We start from the raw sequence: 15,237 nt of genomic DNA on the forward strand, positions 1-15,237 counted from the left end.
TTGATTAATATTAATTTATTTACTATTTTGACAGATTAATGTGTTGAATTTAGAATTCATTTATGTAGATTTTTTCTACAAGTAGTATTGATACTTTATGATTTATTTATATTTATTTTGAATTTCCTTTTATTGGTTATTTGTGTTTTAATTAGTGTTGCCTTTTTAACTTTATTAGAGCATAAGGTTTTAGGTTATATTCAGATTCGAAAGGGTCCAAATAAGGTAGGTTTTGTTGGAATTCCTCAGCCATTTAGAGATGCTATTAAGTTAATTTGTAAGGAGCAGCCAATTCCTATTATATCTAATTACCTACTTTATTATTTTTCCCCTGTTTTTAATTTAATGATTTCTTTAGCCGTTTGAGTAATTTTTCCTTATTTAACTTATATGTGTTCTTTTTCTTATGGATTTTTATTTTTTTTATGTTGTACTAGATTAGGTGTTTATACTGTTATAATTGCTGGTTGATCTCCTAATTCAAATTATTCATTATTAGGTTCTCTTCGTTCTGTTGCTCAAACAATTTCTTATGAAGTTAGTTTAGCTTTAATTTTATTGTCTTTAATTATTTTAATTGGTAGTTTTAATATGTTTGATTTTATAAACTATCAGCTTTATTGTTGATTTATTATTATTTCTTTTCCTTTAGCTTTAGCTTGTTTTGCTTCTTGCTTAGCTGAAACTAATCGTACTCCTTTTGATTTTGCTGAAGGGGAATCTGAGTTAGTTTCAGGATTTAATATTGAGTATGGTGCGGGTGGTTTTACTTTAATTTTTTTAGCTGAATATACTAGAATTGTCTTCATAAGAATGTTATTGGCTTTAATTTTTTTGGGCGGTGATTTTTATTCTTTTATATTTTTTATTAAGCTTGCTATTATATCTTTTGGTTTTATTTGGGTTCGTGGAACATTACCACGGTTCCGTTATGATAAATTAATGTACTTAGCTTGAAAAAGTTTTTTACCTTTATCTTTGAATTTTTTTATTTTCTTTGTTGGTTTAAAGATTTTATTTATCTCATTTGTTTAGTGAAATTTTTTGAGAAAAGTTAATAGAAGAGTTAAACTTCTAAATTTATGTTTTCAAAACATATGCTTTTCCTAAGCTAATTAACTTTATTCCTTAATTAATTTATCTCATGCGTTTGCGACATGGACATTAATTAAGAAATATGTGAAGTAAATAATTGTTAAGATTTGACCTGTTATAATATAAGGTTCTTCAACAGGTCGTTTACCAATTCACGTTAGTAAGCATACAACAACTACTATAATTCAGAATAAAATTTGATTAATAGGGTAAAATTGAATGCCTCGGAATGGTGTTTTATTATAAAATGGTAAAATTATTAAGATTCTAATTGATAAAAATAATGCAATAACACCTCCTAACTTATTAGGGATAGATCGTAGAATTGCATATGCAAATAGGAAATATCATTCTGGTTGAATGTGAACTGGTGTTACTAATGGGTTGGCAGGTAAAAAGTTATCTGGATCTCCTAATAGGTAAGGATTAATTAAACATAGTATAATTAATAATGATGTTATTATTACAAATGTAATAGAATCCTTAAAGGTAAAGTATGGATGGAATGGAATTTTTTCAATATCTCCATTTAGTCCAAGAGGATTATTAGATCCTGTTTGGTGAAGAAAACATAAATGAATTGCAGCTATAGCAGCAATAATAAATGGTAATACAAAATGGAATGTGAAGAATCGATTTAATGTTGCATTATCAACAGCGAATCCTCCTCATACTCATTGGACTAAATCTGTTCCTAAGTATGGGATTGCTGATAATAAATTAGTAATTACTGTTGCACCTCAAAAAGATATTTGGCCTCAGGGTAAGACATATCCTATAAATGCAGTTGCTATAACTAAAAATAAAATCACTGTACCAATTATTCAGGTATGTATATATATATATAAGATCCATAGTAAATTCCCCGTCCTACATGTAAGTAAATACAAATAAAAAATATAGATGCTCCATTTGCGTGTAAGGTTCGGATAATTCAACCATTATTTACGTCTCGGCAGATGTGTACTACACTACTGAATGCTATTTCAATATTTGATGTATAATGTATAGCTAAAAATAGTCCAGTTACGATTTGAATTACCGTATTTCAGGTAGAATAATTCTTGCTGGTGTTTTATTAAAGTTAGGTGGTTATGGTATTTTTCGTGTTATAAAGGTTATTTCTTATTTGGGTTTAAAGTTTAATTATTTTTGATTGTCTTTAGGTTTATCTGGGGGTGTTATTGTAAGATTTATTTGTTTTCGTCAGGTTGATTTAAAGTCTTTAATTGCATATTCTTCTGTTGCTCATATAAGAATGGTTATTGGTGGATTGATGAAATTAACAATTGATCCTATAAAACGAATATCCTGAGAATCCTTCAAATTATGAATTATTGAACCTGCACATATAAATAATAATGCCTTAAATAAAGCATGAGCCAATAAATGAAAAAATGCAAGCTTTGGATAACCTATAGCCAAAATTCTTATTATTAAACCAAGTTGTCTTAAAGTAGAAAGAGCAATAATCTTCTTTAAATCAAACTCAAAATTAGCGCCCAATCCAGCCATAAATATAGTTATACAACCAATTAAAAGTAAAAATCAACCACAATTATAAGTATCCAATATTGGTCTAAAACGAATTAATAAATAAACACCAGCAGTAACAAGAGTAGAAGAATGAACTAAAGCAGAAACAGGAGTAGGAGCTGCTATAGCAGCAGGAAGTCATGAAGAGAAAGGAATCTGAGCTCTCTTAGTTATAGCTGCTAAAACAATTAATATAGTAATGAGCTTTATTTCAAAAGAATTAGAAATAAAATCATAATAATAAATATAATTTCAACCACCAAAATTCAACATTCATGCAATAGAAATTAAAATAGCAACATCACCAATACGACTAGAAAGTGCAGTTAATATACCAGCACTATAAGATTTTACATTTTGATAATAAATAACTAAACAATAAGAAACTAAACCTAAACCATCTCAACCTAATAAAATTCTAATTAAATTAGGACTAATAATTAAAAAACCTATAGAAAGAATAAATATTAAAACAATAATAATAAAACGATTTATATTCTTTTCACCAGATATATAATCCTCTCTATAATAAATAACCAAAGAGGAAATATATATAACAAAAGATATAAAAATAAGAGATATTCAATCCAAAATTAAAGTTATAACAACTATAGAACCATTTAAATTGAAAAGCTCTCACTCAACAAAAACTCTATAATCAATTATTAAATAAGAAATACCTAAAATAAAAATTATAGTTCTCGAAATAAACAAAAGAAAAAAAACTCAAAGAACAAATAGAAAATAAATTCACGGCCTAAGATGAAAAACTTCATATCATTGATTCCACAAAACAATATTTTTAATTAAAATACTTAAGCAAACTAAACAAAGAAATATTCACCCTTTAAACAGAGAATATTTAAAGGCAATCAATGTACAAGTAAAAGATGATATTCACGAAAATAACCAAGAGAACAAGTATAAACACCAGAATAATAATTCCCTTGCTGAGAATAAGAATATATATACAAAGTATAAACAGCTCTAAAAAAAGATAAAAAAATCAAAGCAAAGAATCTAAAAGAAGATCAAGATATAATTCTATTTAATAATCTAATTTCACCTACCAAATTTAAAGAAGGAGGAGCAGCCATATTTGATGATCTTAAAAGAAATCATCATAAAGCCATTCTTGGCATCAAATTAATTATACCCTTGTTAATTAATAATCTTCGTCTACCTAAACGTTCATAAATAATATTAGATAAACAAAATAAACCAGAAGAACATAAACCATGACAAACCATTAGAGAAAGAGAACCTACACAACCTCATCAATTCATAGTCATCAATCCACCAATAACCATTCTTATATGAGCAACAGAAGAATATGCAATTAAAGACTTTAAATCAACCTGACGAAAACAAATAAATCTTACAATAACACCCCCAGATAAACCTAAAGACAATCAAAAATAATTAAACTTTAAACCCAAATAAGAAATAACCTTTATAACACGAAAAATACCATAGCCACCTAACTTTAATAAAACACCAGCAAGAATTATTCTACCTGAAATAGGGGCCTCTACATGAGCCTTAGGAAGTCATAAATGAACCAAAAACATAGGTATCTTAACTAAAAAAGCCAAAATTATAAATACATAAAACATAAAATAATAAGAACCAAAATCAACCAATAAAGGAAAATATAAAGTATTAGAAAAATCATAAACCTTAAATAAAACTAATAATAAAGGTAATCTAGCAACCAAAGTATAAAAAATTAAATAAACACCAGCCTGCAAACGCTCAGGTTGATAACCCCAACCCAAAATTAAAAGTAAAGTAGGAACTAATCTAGCCTCAAAAAAAATATAAAAAGAAAGAAGACTTAATCTAGCAAATGAACAATAAAGCATAATTATTAAAATCAAAACCATAAAAACAAAAAAATTAGAATGATATGAACTTAAATAAACTGAACCTCTAGCAGTGATTATTAAAGAACAATTCCAAAAACTAAGTAAAATTAAACTAAAAGAAAAATAATCAATACCAAAATAATATCTAATTATATTCAAATCAGCATATGAATAAACACAAATTATAAAAACAAAACCCGACAGAAACATTAAAGAATGAACCAACCATCAACAATTATTTAATAAACAAAGAGGGATCAAAAAAATAGTTATAAATAAATACTTTAACATAAAGATAAACCAAAAGAATTAAAAAAATCATTACCATGAGAACGAATTATTGAAACTAAAATAGAAAGACCTAAAGCACCCTCACAAACAGAAAAAACTAAAAAAATAACAGGAAAAAAATAATCATAATCAAACTCAATAAGAAAAACAATAACTAACATAAATAAAGAAAGAACAATATATTCTAATCTCAAAAGAACCATTAATAAATGTTTACGTTTAGAAGAAAAAACATAAACACCAGCAAAATAAATCAATAAAGAAGTAAAAATAGAGAATATAAACATTAGTTTTAATAGTTTAAAAAAAACACCGGTCTTGTAAAAACGAAATAAGTCCAGCCCCCACTTTTAAAACTTCAGAGGTGGAAAAGCTTCCATCATCGGTCCCCAAAACCGGTATTTTAAATAAACTAACCCCTGAAATGATCAAAATAATAATTATATCATTATCAAATGTAATAAATATTAATTTTATTAAATTAAGACACCCAATATCAATAATGCTTTTTATTATCCTTCAAACCTTCCTAGTTGGATTAATAACAGGAACAATAATAGAAAGATATTGATTATCATATATTTAATTTTTAACATTTCTTGGTGGTATACTAGTATTATTTATTTACATTACAAGAATTGCATCAAACGAAATATTTCAGCCTAAATCAATCACTATAATTATTACATTAATAATGTGAGTATTTATCATATTAATATTAATTATTCTAGATATATCTATATTTATAGACTTTTTCAAAAACACCGAAACTATAAATATTGATAATTCAATCAATTATCAAGAAATAACAATATCTTTAGAAAAATTATATAATAGACCAACATTCATTATTACAATAATAATAATAATTCATTTATTTTTAGCACTACTAGCAGTTGTTAAAATCACCAATATTAATCAGGGACCTATTCGTAAAATAAGATAATTACTAATGAATAAACCCTTACGATTAAGACATCCTTTAATTAAAATTATTAATAACTCTTTAATTGACTTACCTGCCCCAACAAATATTTCATTTTGATGAAATTTTGGATCCCTATTAGGGTTATGTTTGGTAATTCAAATCGTAACTGGACTATTTTTAGCTATACATTATACATCAAATATTGAAATAGCATTCAGTAGTGTAGTACACATCTGCCGAGACGTAAATAATGGTTGAATTATCCGAACCTTACACGCAAATGGAGCATCTATATTTTTTATTTGTATTTACTTACATGTAGGACGGGGAATTTACTATGGATCTTATATATATATATATACATACCTGAATAATTGGTACAGTGATCTTATTTTTAGTTATAGCAACTGCATTTATAGGATATGTCTTACCCTGAGGCCAAATATCTTTTTGAGGTGCAACAGTAATTACTAATTTATTATCAGCAATCCCATACTTAGGAACAGATTTAGTCCAATGAGTATGAGGAGGATTCGCTGTTGATAATGCAACATTAAATCGATTCTTCACATTCCATTTTGTATTACCATTTATTATTGCTGCTATAGCAGCAATTCATTTATTTTTTCTTCACCAAACAGGATCTAATAATCCTCTTGGACTAAATGGAGATATTGAAAAAATTCCATTCCATCCATACTTTACCTTTAAGGATTCTATTACATTTGTAATAATAACATCATTATTAATTATACTATGTTTAATTAATCCTTACCTATTAGGAGATCCAGATAACTTTTTACCTGCCAACCCATTAGTAACACCAGTTCACATTCAACCAGAATGATATTTCCTATTTGCATATGCAATTCTACGATCTATTCCTAATAAGTTAGGAGGTGTTATTGCATTATTTTTATCAATTAGAATCTTAATAATTTTACCATTTTATAATAAAACACCTTTCCGAGGCATTCAATTTTACCCTATTAATCAAATTTTATTCTGAATTATAGTAGTTGTTGTATGCTTACTAACGTGAATTGGTAAACGACCTGTTGAAGAACCTTATATTATAACAGGTCAAATCTTAACAATTATTTACTTCACATATTTCTTAGTTAATGTCCATGTTGCAAACGCATGAGATAAATTAATTAAGGAATAAAGTTAATTAGCTTAGGAAAAGCATATGTTTTGAAAACATAAAATTAGAAGTTTAACTCTTCCATTAACTTTTCTCAAATAAATTTCACTAAACAAATGAGATAAATAAAATCTTTAAACCAACAAAGAAAATAAAAAAATTCAAAGATAAAGGTAAAAAACTTTTTCAAGCTAAGTACATTAATTTATCATAACGGAACCGTGGTAATGTTCCACGAACCCAAATAAAACCAAAAGATATAATAGCAAGCTTAATAAAAAATATAAAAGAATAAAAATCACCGCCCAAAAAAATTAAAGCCAATAACATTCTTATGAAGACAATTCTAGTATATTCAGCTAAAAAAATTAAAGTAAAACCACCCGCACCATACTCAATATTAAATCCTGAAACTAACTCAGATTCCCCTTCAGCAAAATCAAAAGGAGTACGATTAGTTTCAGCTAAGCAAGAAGCAAAACAAGCTAAAGCTAAAGGAAAAGAAATAATAATAAATCAACAATAAAGCTGATAGTTTATAAAATCAAACATATTAAAACTACCAATTAAAATAATTAAAGACAATAAAATTAAAGCTAAACTAACTTCATAAGAAATTGTTTGAGCAACAGAACGAAGAGAACCTAATAATGAATAATTTGAATTAGAAGATCAACCAGCAATTATAACAGTATAAACACCTAATCTAGTACAACATAAAAAAATAAAAATCCATAAGAAAAAGAACACATATAAGTTAAATAAGGAAAAATTACTCAAACGGCTAAAGAAATCATTAAATTAAAAACAGGGGAAAAATAATAAAGTAGGTAATTAGATATAATAGGAATTGGCTGCTCCTTACAAATTAACTTAATAGCATCTCTAAATGGCTGAGGAATTCCAACAAAACCTACCTTATTTGGACCCTTTCGAATCTGAATATAACCTAAAACCTTACGCTCTAATAAAGTTAAAAAGGCAACACTAATTAAAACACAAATAACCAATAAAATAAAATTCAAAATAAATATAAATAAATCATAAAGTATCAATACTATTTGTAGAAAAAATCTACATAAATGAATTCTAAATTCAACACATTAATCTGTCAAAATAGTAAATAAATTAATATTAATCAATATAACAAAAAATATTTTAACCATATGGTCCTTTCGTACTAATATGGATTAACAATCTTAGGATAAAAACCGACCTGGCTCACGCCGGTCTGAACTCAGATCATGTAAGAATTTAAAGGTCGAACAGACCTAATCATTGGGCTCCTGCACCCAAAATTTTTCTTAATCCAACATCGAGGTCGCAATCTGCTTTGTCGATATGAGCTCTCAAAAACAATTACGCTGTTATCCCTAAGGTAACTTAATCTTACGATCATAAATTATGGATCAAAATAACAAACATAAATAAATGATATAATAATGAGGAGTTTATCTATTCTTCATGTCACCCCAACAAAACATCATCATTAAATATAGAAAGACAAACAAAAAACTATATAAAAGTAAAATGTCAAGCTGTATAGGGTCTTCTCGTCCTAAAGAAGAATTTAAGCCTTTTGACTCAAAAGTTAAATTCAAAAATTTATTAAGAGACAGTTGATTTCTCGTCAAGCCATTCATTCCAGCCACTAATTAAGAGACTAATGATTATGCTACCTTTGCACGGTCAAAATACTGCGGCTCTTTAAAAATACGCTCAGTGAGCAGGCCAGACCTCAAAATATAAACAAGAGGACATGTTTTTGATAAACAGGCGGAAATCAATTTTGCCTAGTTCCTTATAATAAGTTCACAAGGTAAAAATTTCATACAAATAAATATACTAATTCTATCATTATTACAAAAATTTTAAAATTAAATTAATAATCTTAATAAAAAACCTAAAATATTTATAAAATCAAAATAAAAAATAATGAACTAAAACGTAATGTTAAAGATAGCTGGTTTAAAGCTTACTATTATATTTCTATAAAATAAATTAATGGTTATTAACTTCAAAGCTTATCCCTTAAAGAATAAATAAGTTAATATTTTTACTTAAAAAATTAAATAAAAACAAATAACTTTAAAAAATTAAATTTTTTCTTAAGAAACTAGATATCTTGGGAAACGATTAACATCTCATTTCTATAAATAATTTAATAATAATTATGATACATTAACTATAAATTATTTATAAATCAACCCAAATCGAGACAAGTAAAATAAATACTAAAATTTTGATAAACCCTGATACAAAAGGTACAATAAATAAAATCTACTTAAAAAAAATTAAAATAATATTTCATAAAACACTTACAATACACCAATAAACTATAATTTAAAAAATCAATTCTATAAAATATACTAAGACAAAAATACAATAAAATTATTTATATTAAATAATTAAATAAACAAAAAATAAATATAATAAAATAAATAATCAAGATATCCTGATTTGCACAGAAAAATTTTCAGTGTAAATGAAACACTTTACTAATAAGTTATATCTTGAAACTCTTCCTAGATACACTTTCCAGTACATCTACTATGTTACGACTTATCTCATCTAAATTGAAGCTACTTTAAAATAAAATAGAATAATCAATAATGAGAGTGATGGGCGATGTGTACACATCTCAGAGCCAATATCAGTTAAATTAAATAAATTAAATTACTATCAAATCCACCTTCATTAACAGTATTTCACTATCAAATCCGTTATAAACAAAAATCTACTGTAACCCACCTCCTCTTAACTATAAGCTGCACCTTGACCTGAAATATTTTATAATTATAAATCTTGAGAATTATTACTCTAAAAAGATTCTCTGATAACGGAGATATACAAACAAATAAATTAAGTAGAGTAAATCGTGTATTATCAATCATGGGGTAGGTTCCTCTGAATGGAATGAGATACCGCCAAATTCTTTGGGTTTAAAGACCTTAACTAATAGTACCCTGGTAAATATAATTAACATTTAAAATAATAGGGTATCTAATCCTAGTTTATTATTTAAATTTCACAGATTCATAAAAAGGGCCACAAATATATTTTAACATTTCACCTTACAAATTTATATTTCAACCCTAATAATATAAACAACTGTTTTAACCAATAATATTCACTTGTATCAATCGTATAACCGCGGCTGCTGGCACGAATTATGCCGATACTAAATCAATTGCTAAATCCAAAATCACTTGATAATTAAATCAAATTACTACAAAAAGAACATTTAGTCTAACAAAACTTACATATAATACAAAGAGAAAGTGAATAAAACAAGCAAGAATAAACTTTTTAAAAATAAAAAATAAGAAAATTTTAAATCTATTAATTCAGGAAAAATAAAAGATTCAAATATTTAAAGAAAAAAAGAAAAAAACCACAGACATTAACAAAAAAAAAGAACGCCCCTATGTATGACCACAACAACTTCTCTATTATATATAATTAAAGATTAATATGGAACATGTATAGCAATAAATGTATTATATTCTTTCTTATTTAATCTTTCTTTTCACTAATAAATAAAAAAGATTAAATAATATAATAAATATATTTTATATAATTATGTAATTTAATATAATTTGTTATTAAAATGAATTCTTTTTTTATATTAAGTTAACTTTCATATATATTAGTTAAATAATCTAATTATAGATAATTTACATAATTATATTATTATAATTAATATAATTATTTATATTAATTATAATATTTTATATTTAAATTAATAATTTTATTTATTATATCCAATTATAATAATATTAAATATTAAATTACATATTATTATAAATATTATATTATAATAACCTATTTTAAGCTAAAAACATAAGTAGCTATAATCCTAGGTAAATAATTGCATTAAAATAATCAATTGATAATGGTAAGATGAACTTATAATACTTTAATTTCAATTAAATGTAATATATTAATATAAATTATTTATTATATATATATATATAAAAAAAATAAAATGAGCAGGATAAATTAATCCTAATTAAACAAAATAATACATAAAAGAATTTCAAAAAAAAACTTTCGATTTATATATTAAAATAAATGAAGTGCCTGATTAAAGGGTTACCTTGATAGGGTAAATAAAGTAAATAAAATTACCTCATTAAAATTACATAAGATAGAATTAAACTACCTCCTTTAGTATCAAAAACTAATGTGCATCATACACCTTAATGTAAAAAGGTAAGCTAAACAAGCTAATGGGTTCATACCCCATTTATAGAGGTATCAATCCTCTCCTTTTTAATGACCAACAACTCTACAAAACTTCTCTTCCTATCAACATTAATGATAGGAACGATCCTGTCCATTTTCATCAAATTCCTGATTTGGGGTTTGAATAGGACTTGAGATCAACTTACTTTCATTTATTCCGCTCCTAACAAGAAATAAAAATATAATAATAAATGAATCATCAATTAAATATTTTATTGTCCAAGCAATAGCATCGACAATATTATTATTTTCAATTTTGCTGATTCAAATAAAAATATCCCATGGGATGGGAAACAGAATTTATCCCGTCAATAATAATTAGATCTAGTACTATTATTAAAGATTGGAGCTGCACCTTTCCATTTCTGATTTCCAGAAGTTATAGGAGCATCAAGATGAAATAATTGTTTAACATTAATAACATGACAAAAAATCGCCCCAATAATGGTCTTATCTTATTGTATTCAATTAAGAACTTTTATTTGAACAATTATTATCTTAAGAATTATTATTGGGGTAATAGGAGGTTTAAATCAAACATCCTTACGACAACTTTTAGCATATTCATCAATCAGACATCTAGGTTGAATAATTAGTTCATTAACAGTCAGAGAAAACATCTGAGAACTATACTTCATTATTTACTCACTATTAAGATTAATTATAGTTTTATTATTTAAGCAAATAAATTTATTTTTCATAAATCAAATTTATTCAGCCAGAAATATAAAAACCGAAATTAAATTCATAATATTCTAATCTTTAGGTGGACTACCACCATTCCTTGGATTCTTACCAAAATGAATTGTAATACAATCATTAATAGAAAACAATATAACAACCATTATAACTATTATAGTTGTATTAACTACAATTACACTCTACTACTATATACGTATTAGATTCTCAGCTCTAATTATATCATACACAGAAAATTCGTGATCTATAAAGATAAAGTCCCAAAAATCAAGAATCATTCTTCCTATAACAGTAATAATTTCAACAATAGGATTGATTTCAACATCAACCTTAATTTCATTATACTAAGGACTTAAGTTAATCAAACTAATAACCTTCAAAGTTATAATTAAAAGAATAATCTTTTAGGCCTTAGTAAAATTTTACACCTCTAGAATTGCAGTCTAGAATCATAATTGAATATAAGACCTAAATATGATAAGAGAGAAAACATCTCATAAGTAGATTTACAGTCTACCACCTAAAATTCAGCCATCTTACCGCAAAAATGATTATTCTCAACAAAGCATAAGGACATTGGTACTTTATACTTCATATTTGGAGCATGAGCAGGAATAGTAGGAACATCAATGAAGAATACTTATTCGTGCTGAACTTGGCCAACCCGGATCTCTAATTGGGGGATGACCAGATTTATAATGTTATTATTACAGCTCACGCATTCATAATAATTTTCTTTATAGTAATACCTATTATAATTGGTGGATTTGGTAATTGACTTGTTCCACTAATAATTGGTGCACCAGATATAGCATTTCCACGAATAAATAATATAAGTTTTTGATTACTACCACCTTCACTAACCCTTCTTCTTACATCTTCTATAGTAGATAATGGTGCTGGTACAGGATGAACAGTTTACCCTCCTCTAGCAGGAGCTATTGCACACGGGGGTGCATCTGTAGATCTAGCTATTTTTTCACTGCACTTAGCAGGTGTATCATCTATTCTTGGTGCAGTGAATTTCATTACAACAGCCAATTAATATACGATCAGAAAGTATAACTTTAGATCAAACACCTTTATTTGTATGATCTGTAGCTATTACAGCATTACTTCTCCTTCCTTTCACTTCCAGTTTTAGCAGGAGCTATTACTATATTATTAACAGATCGAAATTTAAATACATCATTCTTTGACCCTGCAGGAGGGGGTGACCCAATTCTATATCAACATCTATTTTGATTCTTTGGACACCCAGAAGTTTATATTTTAATTCTACCGGGGTTCGGAATTATTTCACATATTGTACTGTCAAGAAAGAGGAAAAATTGAATCATTTGGAACATTAGGTATAATTTATGCTATACTATCAATTGGACTAATAGGATTTATTGTATGAGCACATCATATATTTACAGTAGGAATGGATGTTGACACACGAGCATATTTTACATCAGCAACAATAATTATTGCTGTACCTACAGGAATTAAGGTATTTAGATGATTAGCTACATTATATGGAACCTAAATTCAAGTTCAATCCACCATTATTATGAGCTCTAGGATTTATTTTCCTATTTACAATTGGTGGATTAACAGGATTAGTATTAGCAAATTCATCATTTGATATTGTATTACATGATACATATTATGTAGTAGCCCACTTTCATTATGTATTATCTATAGGAGCAGTATTTGCAATTATAGGAGGTGTCATTCAATGATATCCACTATTTACAGGATTAACTATAAATAATACATGATTAAAAATCCAATTTACAATATATTCATTGGAGTAAATTTAACATTCTTTCCTCAACACTTCCTAGCATTAGCAGGAATACCTCGACGATACTCTGACTACCCAGACGCAGTATACATCATGAAACGTAGTATCAAGAATTGGGTCTACAATTTCTATTGTAGGAAATCATTATATTCATTGTAATTATATGAGAAAGAATGATTACAAACCGAGCAATTATATTTAGAGCTAACATAAGAAGATCAACAGAATGACTACAATATACCCTCCTGCAGAACATAGTTACTCAGAATTACCATTAATCTCTAGATTCTAATATGGCAGATTAGTGCAGTAGATTTAAGCTCTACAAATAAAGGTTTGACCTTTTATTAGAAAATATTTATTAATGGCAACATGATCAAATTTATCTCTTCACGATGGAGCTTCACCATTAATGGAGGCAATTATCATTCTTTCATGATCATACTATGGTCGTATTATTATTAATTACAGTAATTGTAGGTTATGCCCTAAGTTATATATTATTTATTGCCTATACTAACCGTAATATACTTCATGGACATTTAATTGAAACAATCTGAACAGCTTTACCAGCAATTACATTAATTTTTATTGCCCTTCCATCATTACGACTATTATATTTACTTGATGATTCAGTAGATGCAATAATTACAATTAAAACCATTGGACGACAATGATATTGAAGATATGAATATTCAGACTTCATAGACGTAGAATTTGACACTTATATAACACCAGAACAAGACCTAGAAAATGATGGATTCCGACTACTAGATGTAGATAAGCGAACAATCCTACCAATAAATACAGAAGTACGAGTAATAACAAGAGCATCAGATGTTCTACACTCATGAGCAGTTCCTGCTTTAGGGGTTAAAATTGATGCAACGCCAGGTCGGTTAAAATCAAGGAACATTCACAATAATCGACCTGGATTATTCTTTGGACAATGCTCAGAAATCTGTGGAGCAAACCACAGATTTATACCAATTGTAATTGAAAGAACTTCAGTAAATTTATTTATTAAGTGATTATCTAAGATAATTTAAGGAGTTAGTTAAAATAAATAACATTAGAGTGTCAATCTAAAGTAACTAAAAAAAATTAGTACACCTTGAAATTCATCAGATGACTGAAAGTAAGTAATGGTCTCTTAAACCAAAATAATAGTAAATTAACGACTACTTCTGATGGGGGAAATGATATCCAAATCCCTCAAATATCCCCTCTTATATGATTCTCACTATTCATTATATTTTCAGCTACATTAATCTTGTTTAATCAAATAAACTTCTTCTCATTTAAACCTAACCTTATTAAAAGAGCAGAAAAAGGAACAATTGAAATAAAAAACTTAAATTGAAAATGATAACAAATCTATTCTCAACATTTGACCCATCAACTAACATCTTTAATTTATCATTCAATTGAACTAGAACATTTCTAGGACTATTATTAATCCCATCACTATTTTGACTTTACACATCACGAATTAACATTATCTGAAATAAACTAAATTTAACCTTACATAATGATTTTAAAACACTTCTTGGACCAAAATCATTTAATCGAACAACATTCATTTTCATCTCAATTTTTTATTATAATATTATTTAACAATTTCATAGGATTA

At 26.7% G+C, this 15,237-nt stretch overlaps 1 long non-coding RNA gene across 1 annotated transcript in view; it reads right to left on the reverse strand.

Annotated features, from left to right (window-relative positions):
• Positions 1-11,441: 11,441 nt before the first annotated feature.
• LOC126278647 (uncharacterized) overlaps positions 11,442-15,237 on the reverse strand; it is a 93,472-nt gene continuing 89,676 nt past the window's right edge. The window contains exon 2 of the long non-coding RNA XR_007550759.1: positions 11,442-11,655. This is a non-coding gene — a long non-coding RNA (uncharacterized LOC126278647). The remainder of the gene's footprint in view (positions 11,656-15,237) is intronic.

The sequence above is a fragment of the Schistocerca gregaria genome, chromosome 6 (assembly GCF_023897955.1).
Source record: "Schistocerca gregaria isolate iqSchGreg1 chromosome 6, iqSchGreg1.2, whole genome shotgun sequence".
In the NCBI taxonomy this organism is placed as follows: domain Eukaryota; kingdom Metazoa; phylum Arthropoda; class Insecta; order Orthoptera; family Acrididae; genus Schistocerca; species Schistocerca gregaria.